Here is an 11226-nt window from a genome sequence, read left to right as displayed (position 1 = left end):
TTTTTTTTTTTTTTTTTTTACATTACAAGGGCACTGGCCAAGGGCAAACAAAGTGTTGGAAAAAAAAAAATCCTGCTGGTTGCCAGGCCCTGTTAAGAGGAAAGTAGAAAGAAAAACAAAAAATCTAAAAGGAGGGTCCAGTTAACGTAAGAGGTGTCTTGACACTCCTCTTTGAAAGAGTTTAAGTCATAGGCAGGTGGAAATACAGACACAGGTAGAGAGTTCCAGAGTTTACCAGTGTAGGGAATGAAGGAGTGAAGATACTGGTTAACTCTTGCATTAGGAAGATGGACAGAATAGGGATGAGAAGAAGTAGAGAGTCTTGTGCAGCGAGGCCGCAGGAGGGGGAAGGCATGCAGTTAGCAAGTTCAGAAGAGCAGACAGCATGAAAACAGCGGTAGAAGACAGATAAAGATGCAACATTGCGGCGGTGACTTAAAGAATCAAGACAGTCAGTTAGAGGAGAAGAGTTGATAAGACGAAAAGCTTTAGATTCCACCTTGTTTAGTAAAGCTGTGTGTGGATCCCCCAGACATGAGAGCCATACTCCATACACGGGCGGATAAGGCCCTTGTACAGAGCAAGCAGCTGGGAGGGAGAGAAAATGGACGAAGACGCCATAGGACACCTAACTTCTTGGAAGCTGATTTAGCAAGAGTAGAGATGTGAAATTTCCAGTTTAGATTTTTAGTGAAGGATAGACCGAGTGTGTTTAATGTAGAGGAGAGGGAAGTTGAGTGTTATTGAAGAAGAGAGGATAGTTGTCTGGAAGGTTATGTCGAGTAGATAGTTGTAGAAATTGAGTTTTTGAGGCATTGAACAAAACCAGGTTTTCTGCCCCAATCAGAAACAAGTGAAAGATCAGAAGTTAGGCGTCCTATAGCATCTCGCCTTGAGTCATTTAATTGTTGTTGGGTTGGGCGTCTGTTGAACGCTGTTGAATAATGCAGGTGGTATCATCAGCATAGGAGTGGATAGGGCATTGAGTCAGATTTAGGAGATCATTGATGAATAATAGAAAGAGAGTGGGTGATAGGACAGAACCCTGTGGAACACCACTGTTGATAGTTTTAGGGAAGAACAGTGACCGTCTACTACAGCAGCAATAGAACGATCGGAAAGGAAACTGGAGATGAAGGTACAGAGAGAAGGATAGAATCCGTAGGAGGGTAGTTTAGAAATTAAAGATTTGTGCCAGACTCTATCGAAGGCTTTCGATATGTCAAGGCCGACAGCAAAGGTTTCACCGAAGTCCCTAAAAGAGGATGACCAAGATTCAGTTAGGAAAGTAAGAAGATCACCAGTAGATCTGCCTTTACGGAAACCATACTGGCAATCAGAGAGAAGGTTGTGAGCTGATAGATGCCTCATTATCTTCCTATTAAGGATAGACTCAAAGGCTTTAGAAAGGCAGGAAATCAAAGCTATAGGGCGGTAGTTAGAAGGATTGGAGTGGTCACCTTTTTAGGGACAGGTTGAATGTGAGCAAACTTCCAGCAAGAAGGATAAATAGAAGTAGAGAGACACAGATGAAAGAGTTTGACCAGGCAGTGAGCGAGTTCGGAAGCACAGTTTTGAGAACAACAGGAGGGACTCCATCCGGACCGTAAGCCTTCCGAGAATCAAGGCCAGAGAGGGCCAGGAAAACGTCTTTATAAAGAATTTTAATTTTAGGGATGAAGTAGTCAGAGGGTGGAGGAGTAGGAGGAATATGCCCAGAATCATCCAAAGTTGAGTTGGTAGCAAAGGTTTGAGCGAAGAGTTCAGCTTTAGAAAAGAAGAGACAGCTGTAGAGCCATCTGGATGAAGTAAAGGAGGAAAGACGAAGAAGTAAAGTTGTTAGAGATATTATTGGCTAGATGCCAGAAATCTCGAGAGGAGTTAGAATTGGAAAGACTTTGACATTTTCTATTGATGAAAGAGTTTTAGTAAGTTGGAGAATAGATTTGGCATGATTACGGGCAGAAATATATAGGGCATGAGTTTCAGCAGTTGGATGGCTACGGAACCGTTTGTGAGCCGCCTCTATCATTGACAGCACGAGAACAAGCAGAGTTAAACCAAGGCTTTTTAGCTCCCTTGTAAAACTAGGTCTAATCTTGCCGGCTCATCGTTTCCTCTGAATCTTGTGTTTTCCTTTACTTTTTGGACCATCAAATTATCTATCATTAGGTTCAGGAATCTATCTCCCCAGGCATCTTCCCTAATACCACTTTCATAATTTTCCAGTCTACCTCCTTACAGTTGAAATCTCCTACCAATATCACTTTTCTCCTTTCCTTAATGATTCTTGTAAGACTCCTTATTGTGTCATCTATCATGTCTCTATATTCTTGGTTAGTCCATGAGTTTGTTTTTGGTGGCACATATGTTTCAACGATTGTTAACTCCTTTTTATTAATATGTATTTTAACATTCAGTATTTCTGATTTTCCTTCCCCAAACTCCACTTGATTTACCACTATCTCCTTCCTTAACATCATCATGACTCCTCCTCCTCCTTTACCCACTCTGTCTCTCCTCCATATATTATGCCTTTTATCTATCTCTATTTTTATTGCCTCATTTAACTTTGTTTCCACGAGGCATACAATATCTGGTTCTTTCTTTATGTAATCTCTTAATTCTAATTTACTAGATAAAATCCCATCTATGTTTGTATACATCATTTTTAATCTCTTGTTCTTATCATTTTTAGTTAAACTTGCTCCATTATTTTCTCTCCTTTCTCTTTTATATACCATTTCCTTATCCTGTCTCTTATAATTCTCCCAAAAAATGCCTTCTTCTCCTCCTCTGACCTTTCATTATTTTTTTCTCTTGCTTCTGCCACCAGTTCATTGTGTCTCTTCCTTTCCTCCTCGTTTCTATTTTTCTTTATATATATATCTTTGCAACCTTCTGTTTCTCTGAGTTTTGTTTTTCTATATAGTACTACTTCTGCTGCTGCTTGTGATTTTAGTAATATCTTAATTGGTCTCACTGTTCCTTCTTGATATGGTCCCATTCTATGGATTTCTTCTACTTCCTCTTCTAAGTTCTGTCTATCCTCGTCATTCAGGTGTTTTAGTAGGTCTTTTACTGATTTCATTTCGTCTTTTTCCCTTCTTGGTCTATATTTAAAATTTTTTTCTTTAAAAAATAATTACACTTCTTTTTTTTCCACAATTTTTCTTACTAAATTTTCTTTTTTCTTGAGGACTCCTATCATTTTGCTTGTCATATTTTCATCTCTTTCTTTTAACTGTTCTTGAAATACTTCTTGAAATGATTCCTTGTCTTTCTTATCTTGGATTCTCCATGCTTGTACTTCTTTTTTAATCACCTCTTGTACTCTTTCTTCTTCTTTGTTAACTAGATCTTTTAGCTTCTCTTTTTCTTTCTCGGCTTTACCGAGTCCTTCTTCCATCAATTTCTTGTAGTTCGCTATTTGAACTTTTTATTCTTCATTTTCGGTTTTTTAGCCTAGTTTCGTTTTCTTCCACTCTTTTTATCCTTTCTTTCAATTTCTGGAGCTCTTTATCCTGTTCTTCATTCTCTTTCATTCCCATACTCTCCTTTATCAATTTATCTAATTTACGTTCGATAGTTAAGACTCTATCAAATAGTGAAGTTTGCGCCTTATCAAAGCCTTCAAATTCTCCTCCTCCCTCACCAACATTGTCATCATCAGCTTTCATTCTTTCCCTTGTCACATACCTGCATTTAGATGCAATCTCTTTCTCACTCATTATTATTTAACACTGTATTCATGAAATAAAAAATGAGTCCACACTTTTTGCCCAGGCCACTGCAAACCCAAACAAAGGTAGTGAAGATCAGCTGATTCTCGGGAGTGACGGTATTGCGTGCTTCCTCTACCGCGTCTCGTGTGTGTGTGTGTGTGTGTGTGTGTGTGTGTGTGTGTTTACCTAGTTGTATTTACTTAGTTGTAGTTTTACAGGGCCTGGGCTTTATGCTCGTTTGGCCCCGTCTCCATATCTACACTTATCCAATCTTACTTTAAAAGTATGCACACTCGTTGCAGACACTTCTTCTTCATTTAAACTGTTCCATGTCTCAATACATCTCTACGGGAAACTATATTTTTTAATATCTCTCAGACATCTTCCTTTTCTCAGCTTTTTACTATGTGATCTTGTGCTTCGGATGTCATATTCTTCTCTCAGGATCAGTTTCTCATTATCCACTTGGTCCATTCTGTTCATCAATTTATAAACTTGTATCAGGTCTCCTCTCTCCCTTCTTTGTTCCAGGGTTGGTAGATCCATAGCCTTTAGTCTCTCCTCATATGTCATCCCTTCAAATTCTGGAACCATTCTTGTAGCTATTTTTTGTATCCTCTCCAATTTCCTTATGTGTTTCTTTTTCTTTTAGACTTACTCCAGTTCTACTCCATCTCCCATCTTATAGATTCCCACAGGTCGTCTTTCACTCTTTCCCATTTCCATGACATGGCTTTTGTTCACATTGAATTCATTTCCCACTTCTTACTCCATTCCCAGATCTTATTTAGTGTATTTATTTACCTAATTGTATTTACCTAGTTGTAGTTTTACAGGGCCTGGGCTTTATGCTCGTGTGGTCCCGTCTCCATATCTACACTTATCTAATTTTTCTTTAAAACTATGTACACTCTTTGCTGACACCACTTCCTCTCTCAACACATCTTTGCGGGAAACTAAATTTTTTAACATCTCTCAGACATTGTCCCTTCCTTAGTTTCTTACTATGCGATCTTGTGCTTCTAAAGTCATATTCTTCTCTCAGGATCAGTTTCTCATTATCCACTTCATTCATTCCGTTAATCAATTTATAAACTTGTATCAGATCTCCTCTCTCTCTTCTCTGCTCCAAGGTTGGTAGATCCATAGCCTTTAGTCTCTCCTCATATGCCATCCCTTTAAATTCTGGAACCATTCTTGTAGCCATTTTTTGTAGTCTCTCTAATTTTCTTATGTGTTTCTTTTTATGGGAGTCCACACAACTCCTGCATATTCCAATCTAGGTCTTATTTTAGTACTTATCAATTTCTTCATCATTTCCTTGTCCATATAGTGAAATGCTACTCCAATATTCCTTAGCAAATTATACGTCTCTCTGAAAATTCTATCAATATGGCTTACCGGTTGATTATTTTCTTCCATTGTCACTCCCAAGTCCTTTTCCTTTTTACTTTTCTAGTTCTACTCCATCTCTCATCTTATAGATTCCCACTGGTCGTCTTTCACTTTTCCCATTTCCATGACATGGCTTTTGTCCACATTGAATTCCATCTCCCATTTTTTGCTCCATTTCCAGATCTTGTTTAAGTCATCCTGTAGTATTTCACAATCCTCTTTTTGTTTAATGACTCTGCACAGTTTCGCATCGTCCGCAAACAGATTTATGTAGCTGTTCAATCCCTCTGGCATGTCATTTATATATACGAGAAAAAGTATTGGCGCCAATACTGACCCCTGTGGCACTCCACTGTCTACTGTTCTCCACTTGGACTTCATATCTTTAACTATCGTCCTTATTTCTCTCCCCCTTAAGTAATTCTTCATCCATCTCAATGTGCTTCCTTTTAAGCCACCCTTATCCTCTAACTTCCATAGTAATCTTTCATGTGGCACTTTATCAAACGCCTTTTTTAGATCTAAATAAATACAGTCAACCCATCCCTCTCTCCCTTGTACTTTATCAACTATTCTAGAGTAGAAACTCAATAAATTTGTTACACATGACCGACTTTTTCTAAAACCAAATTGGCTATTTGATAATACTTTGTTGTCTTCAAGAAACTCAATCCATTGCTTCGTTATTACTTTTTCACACATCTTGCATATTACACTAGTTAGTGATACTGGTATGTAATTTAAAGGTTCTTCCTTCCTTCCGCTCTTATATATGGGAACCACCTCAGCTCTTTTCCACTCCACTGGCACTGTTCCATTTTCAATTGAGCATTTTATGATGTTGTATATAGAACTTCCTAGTTCTTCCCTACATTCTTTCAGTATTCTGCCTGAGACTTCATCCGGTCCCATTGCCTTTTCCTCATCTAGTTCCGTCATCAACTTTTTTATTTCAAGCTTGGTTACTTTAATCTCTCTCATATAGACAATCTCTCTATTACCCTGTGGTCTTTCAAATTTGGATTCCTTGGTAAAGACCTCATGAAATTTACTATTTAACAGTTCTGCCATGCTTTTTGTGTCTTCCACCATTCCATTTTCTCCTTTTAACCTTTCTATTGTTTCTTTTTTTTTTTTTTTTGTGTGTGTGTTTCACTGTTTGATCTGCTGCAGTCTCTGACGAGACAGCCAGACGTTACCCTACGTAGCGAGCTCAGAGCTCATTATTTCCGATCTTAGGATAGGCCTGAGACCAGGCACACACCACACACCGGGATAACAAGGTCACAACTCCTCGATTTACATCCTGTATTTACTCACTGCTAGGTGAACAGGGGCTACACATGAAAGGAGACACACCCAAATATCTCCACCCGGCCGTGGAATCGAAACCCGGTCCTCTGGCTTGAGAAGCCAGCGCTTTAACCACTGAAAAAAATAAAGAAAACTGAAAAAAAAGAGAGAGAGAGAGAGAGAGAGAGAGAGAGAGAGAGAGAGATAGATAAATGAAACAAATGAGAAGAGAGAGAGAGAGAGAGAGAGAGAGAGAGAGAGAGAGAGAGAGAGAGAGAGAGAACAAACAGGTAGACAAACACACCCGAGTGACTATTTTGATTAGCTTGTTACCTCCAACTCACCAGTCTTTTTCTTCCTTTGAACAGTTTGTGAGTGACCCCAAGGAGGTGGAAGAAATGGAGGAGGTGGAGGAGGAGGAGCATCAGAGGGTGTTTTGTGCCATTGGAAGCTCAGAGGTGGACATCCTGGTGGTGGAGGATGGACAGCTTCCTCTGGTGGTGCTTGAGCTAAAGGTGCGTTGATTGGTGCCTTCACTGGTGACTTTAATGGTGATGTACTGCTCTCTCACTCCACAGGTTTGAAGTGTTAGTCCCTTCAGTACTGGTACACATTGTTATCTTGAGATTTGTGTGCCATTAGACAATTTTATTGACATTTGGAAGGGTCACAAGGTTAATTTTACCTTGGAATTGTGTACTTCACAATATTTTAAAGGGTGTATGGAGGGCAGAAGATTAATGGCTGTACTGGACACATTTTACCTTGAGATTTGTGTATCATTCACCATTTTATTGACATTAAGAAGGGTCACAAGATTTTATTGACATTACCTTGAGATTTGTGTATGATTAGACCAAATTATTGACATTAGGAAGGGTCACAAGATTAATGGCCACAGTCTTCACTATATTAACCCCTTCAGTACTGGGACACATTTTTACCTTGAGATTTGTGTACCATTATACCATTTTATTGACATTAGGAAGGGTGTATGGAGGGCAGAAGATTAATGGCCACAGTCTTCACAATTTTAACCCATTCAGTACTGGGGCATTTTTGCCTTGAGATTTGTGTGCCATTTGACCATTTTATTATAAGGTGTATGGAGGACAGAAGATTAATGGTCACAGTCTTCTATATTTTAACCTCTTCAGTACTGGGAATATTTTTACCTTGAGATATCTGTTCCATTTTAACCTCTTCAGTACTGGGAATATTTTTACCTTGAGATATCTGTTCCATTAGACCATTTTATTGACATGAGCAAGGGTCACAAGATGAATGGCCACAGTCTTCACTATTTTAACCCCTTTAGTACTGGGACACATTTTACCTTGAGATTTGTGTTCCTTAGACTATTTTATTGACATTAGCAAGGGTCACAAGGTTAATGGCTACAATCTTCACTATTTTAACCCCCTTCTGTACTGGGACACATTTTCACCTTGAGATTTGTGTACCATTAGACCAAATTATTGACATTAGCAAGGGTGACAAGATTAATGGGCACATCCTTCACTATTTTAACCCATTCTGTTCTGGAACACACTTTTACCTTCAGATTTATATACCATTAGACCATTTTATAGACATTAGCAAGGTTCACAAGGTTAATGGCCAGTCTTCACTATTTTAACCCCTTCTGTACTGTGACACATTTTTATCTTGAGATTTGTGTACCATTAGACCATTTTATTGACATTAGCAAGGGTGTATGGAGGGCAGAAGATTAATGGTGTCAGTCTTCACTATTCTAACCCCTTCTGTACTGGAACACATTTTTACCTTGAGATTTGTGTACCATTTTATTGACATTAGCAAGGTTAATGGCCACAGTCTTCACTATTTTAACCCCTTCAGTGGTGGGACACATTTTTACCTTGAGATTTGTGTACCATTAGACTATTTTGTTGACATTAGCAAGGGACAAATAGTGAGGTAATGGTGTGTTTCCCAGGACGGCAAGTTGATGTGTCTCACAGGGCTGGAGTGTGAGAAGGTCAGCTCTTGTCGGCACAGACTGCTCTTCAGGATGGCCAGTGACTCCAAACCAGACCGGGCACAGATGTAAGTACTATCACTATCACCATCATCATCATCATCATCTTTGCTTCTGCCACCACCACCACCACCACCACCACCACCACCACCACCACCACCACCACCACCAAACTGTTGCATCTTTTGACACTAAAGGCATTTCTGTAGTGTGTATTTACCTAGTTGTAGTTTTACAGGGCCTGGGCTTTATGCTTGTGTGGCCCCGTGTCCATATCTACACTTATCAGATTTTTCTTTAAAACTATGCACACTTGTTGCTGACACCACTACTTTACTCAAACTGTTCCACGTCTCAAGACATCTTTGTGGGAAACTATATTTTTTAACATCTCGCAGACATCTTCCATTTCTCATCTTTTTACTATGCGATCTTGTGCTTCGAATGTCATATTCTTCTCTCAGGATCAGTTTCTCATTATCCACTTGGTCCATTCCATTGATCTATTTATAAACTTGTATCAGATACCCTCTCTCCCTTCTTTCTTCCAGGGTTGGTAGATTCATAGCCTTTAGTCTCTCCTCATGTGTCATCTCTTCAAATTCTGGAACCATTCTTGTAGCCATTTTTTGTATCTCTCCAACTTCCTTATGTGTTTTTTTTATGAGGGGTCCACACTACTCGTGCATATTCCAATCTGGGTCTTATTATAGTACTTATGAATTGGTTCACCATTTCTTTGTCCATATAGTGAAATGCTACTCCAATATTCCTTAGCAAATTATGTTTCTCTAAAAATGGCTCACCAGTTGATTGTTTTCTTTCATCACTCGTAAATCCTTTTCCTTTTTACTTTCTTCAGTTCTACTCCATCTCCCATCTTATAGATTCCCATGGGTCGTCTTTTACTCTTTCCCATTTCCATGACATGGCTTTTGTCCACATTGAATTCCATTTTTCACTTTTTACTCCATTCCCAGATCATATTTAGGTCTTCCTACAGTATTTCACAATCCTTTTTTTGCTTTATAACTCTGCACAGTTTGTATCATCTGCAAACAGTGGATGTAGCTGTTCACTCCTTCTGGCATGTCGTTTATGTATATGAGGAAACGTATTGGTGCTAATACTGACCCCTGCGGCACTCCGCTTTCTACTGCTCTCCACTTGGACTTCATATCTTTAACTACCATCCTTATTTCTCTCCCCCTCAAATAGTTTTCCATCCATCTCAATGTGCTTCCTTTTAAGCCACTCTTCTCCTAACTTCCACAGTAATCTTGCATGTGGGATTTTGTCAAATGCCTTTTTTTTTTTTTTAAATCCAAATGAATACAGTCAACCTATCCTTCTCTTTCTTGTACTCCTTTAACTATTCTAGTGTAGAAACTCAGTATATTAGTTACACACGACCGTCTTTTTCTAAAACCAAATTGGCTATTTGATATTAATTTGTTGTCTTCAAGGAACTCGATCTATTGTTTCTTTATGATTCTTTCACACATCTTGCATATTACACTAGTTAGTGATACCGATCTGTAATTTAAAGGTTCTTCCTTCCTTCTGCTCTTATATATGGGAACCACCTCAGCTCTTTTCCATTCTACTGGTAGTTCCATTTTCTATTGAGTATTTTATGATGTTGTATATAGGACTTGCTAGTTCTTCCCTACATTGTTTCAGTATTCTGCCTGAGACTTCATCCGGTCCCATTGCCTTCCCTTCCCTTCACCCAATTCCTTCATTATCTCTTTTATTTCAAGCTTGGTTACTTAAACCTCTTTCATGTAGACGGTCTGTCTATTACTCTGAGGCCTTTAACCCCTTCAATACGGTGACGCCTATGAGGGTGTCATGAAGCCCCAGTAGCAAATACGGTGACGCCTACGTAGGCGTCATATTTCTTTTCTGAGCTTTCTTCAGTTCAGTTGTCCCGTATAGTGTGTTGGATACCAACTACACACGCTGTATGCTGTCCTTGAAATCCTAGTGCTCCTCTCACCATCCTTGTCTCCACCAATCACTAAAGATAAGCTACATGCTTCCCGCCTTGTGTCTAAAATTACCCAATGGCATAGACTGTTCTTATATCTCTCTCTCTCTCTCTCTCTCTCTCTCTCTCTCTCTCTCTCTCTCTCTCTCTCTCTCTCTCTCTCTCTCTCTCTCTCTCTCTCTCTCTCTCTCTCTCTCTCTCTCTCTCTCTCTCTCTCTCTCTCTCTCTCTCTCTCTCTCTCTCTCTCTCTCTCTCTCTCTCTCTCTCTCTCTCTCTCTCTCTCTCTCTCTCTCTCTCTCTCTCTCTCTCTCTCTCTCTCTCTCTCTCTCTCTCTCGAAGAGAGAAGCATCCACTTTCCTCTTCGAAGGCGATATAGTGACTAAAAAATAGCAGCATAATACACAAAGACGACAAGTATAACAAGCTTGCACGAGTTTCCCGCGCTCGGGTGCGTGGCACTACCACCCGTATATCATACAGGCCTGCTTTTTTAACATCCGGCGCGAAAGGGTTAAAAATATGGATTCCTTAGTAAAGACCTCATGAAATTTATTATTGAATAGTTCTGCCATACTTTTTTGGGTCTTCCACCATCCCGTTCTCTCCTTTTAACCTTTCTATTGTTTCTTTTTGCGTAATTTTTTCATTCATAAATTTTGGTTGCTTCATACATTTTTTGACAATGTCCTTTTCATAGTTCCTTTCCTGCTTCTTCCTCATCTTAACATATTAATTTCTTGCTGCCTTGAAGTTTTCCTTATTTACTGGATTTTTTTTATTTCTCTTCCACCTTTTCCATGTTCCATCTCTTTTTTCCT

General features: G+C 39.2%; 1 protein-coding gene across 1 annotated transcript in view; it reads left to right on the top strand.

The window, feature by feature from the left end:
* Window positions 1–8505, top strand: part of LOC123510818 — a 227456-nt gene extending 218951 nt beyond the window's left edge. Inside the window, exons 7-8 of the mRNA XM_045266248.1 lie at window positions 6782–6928; window positions 8374–8505. The gene's annotated coding sequence lies outside the window, so the exon portion shown is untranslated. The remainder of the gene's footprint in view (window positions 1–6781; window positions 6929–8373) is intronic.
* The last annotated feature ends 2721 nt before the right edge of the window (window positions 8506–11226 follow it).

Source organism: Portunus trituberculatus, chromosome 4, assembly GCF_017591435.1.
Source record: "Portunus trituberculatus isolate SZX2019 chromosome 4, ASM1759143v1, whole genome shotgun sequence".
Lineage (NCBI taxonomy): Eukaryota > Metazoa > Arthropoda > Malacostraca > Decapoda > Portunidae > Portunus > Portunus trituberculatus.
This window is presented reverse-complemented; position numbering and strand designations above follow the sequence as displayed.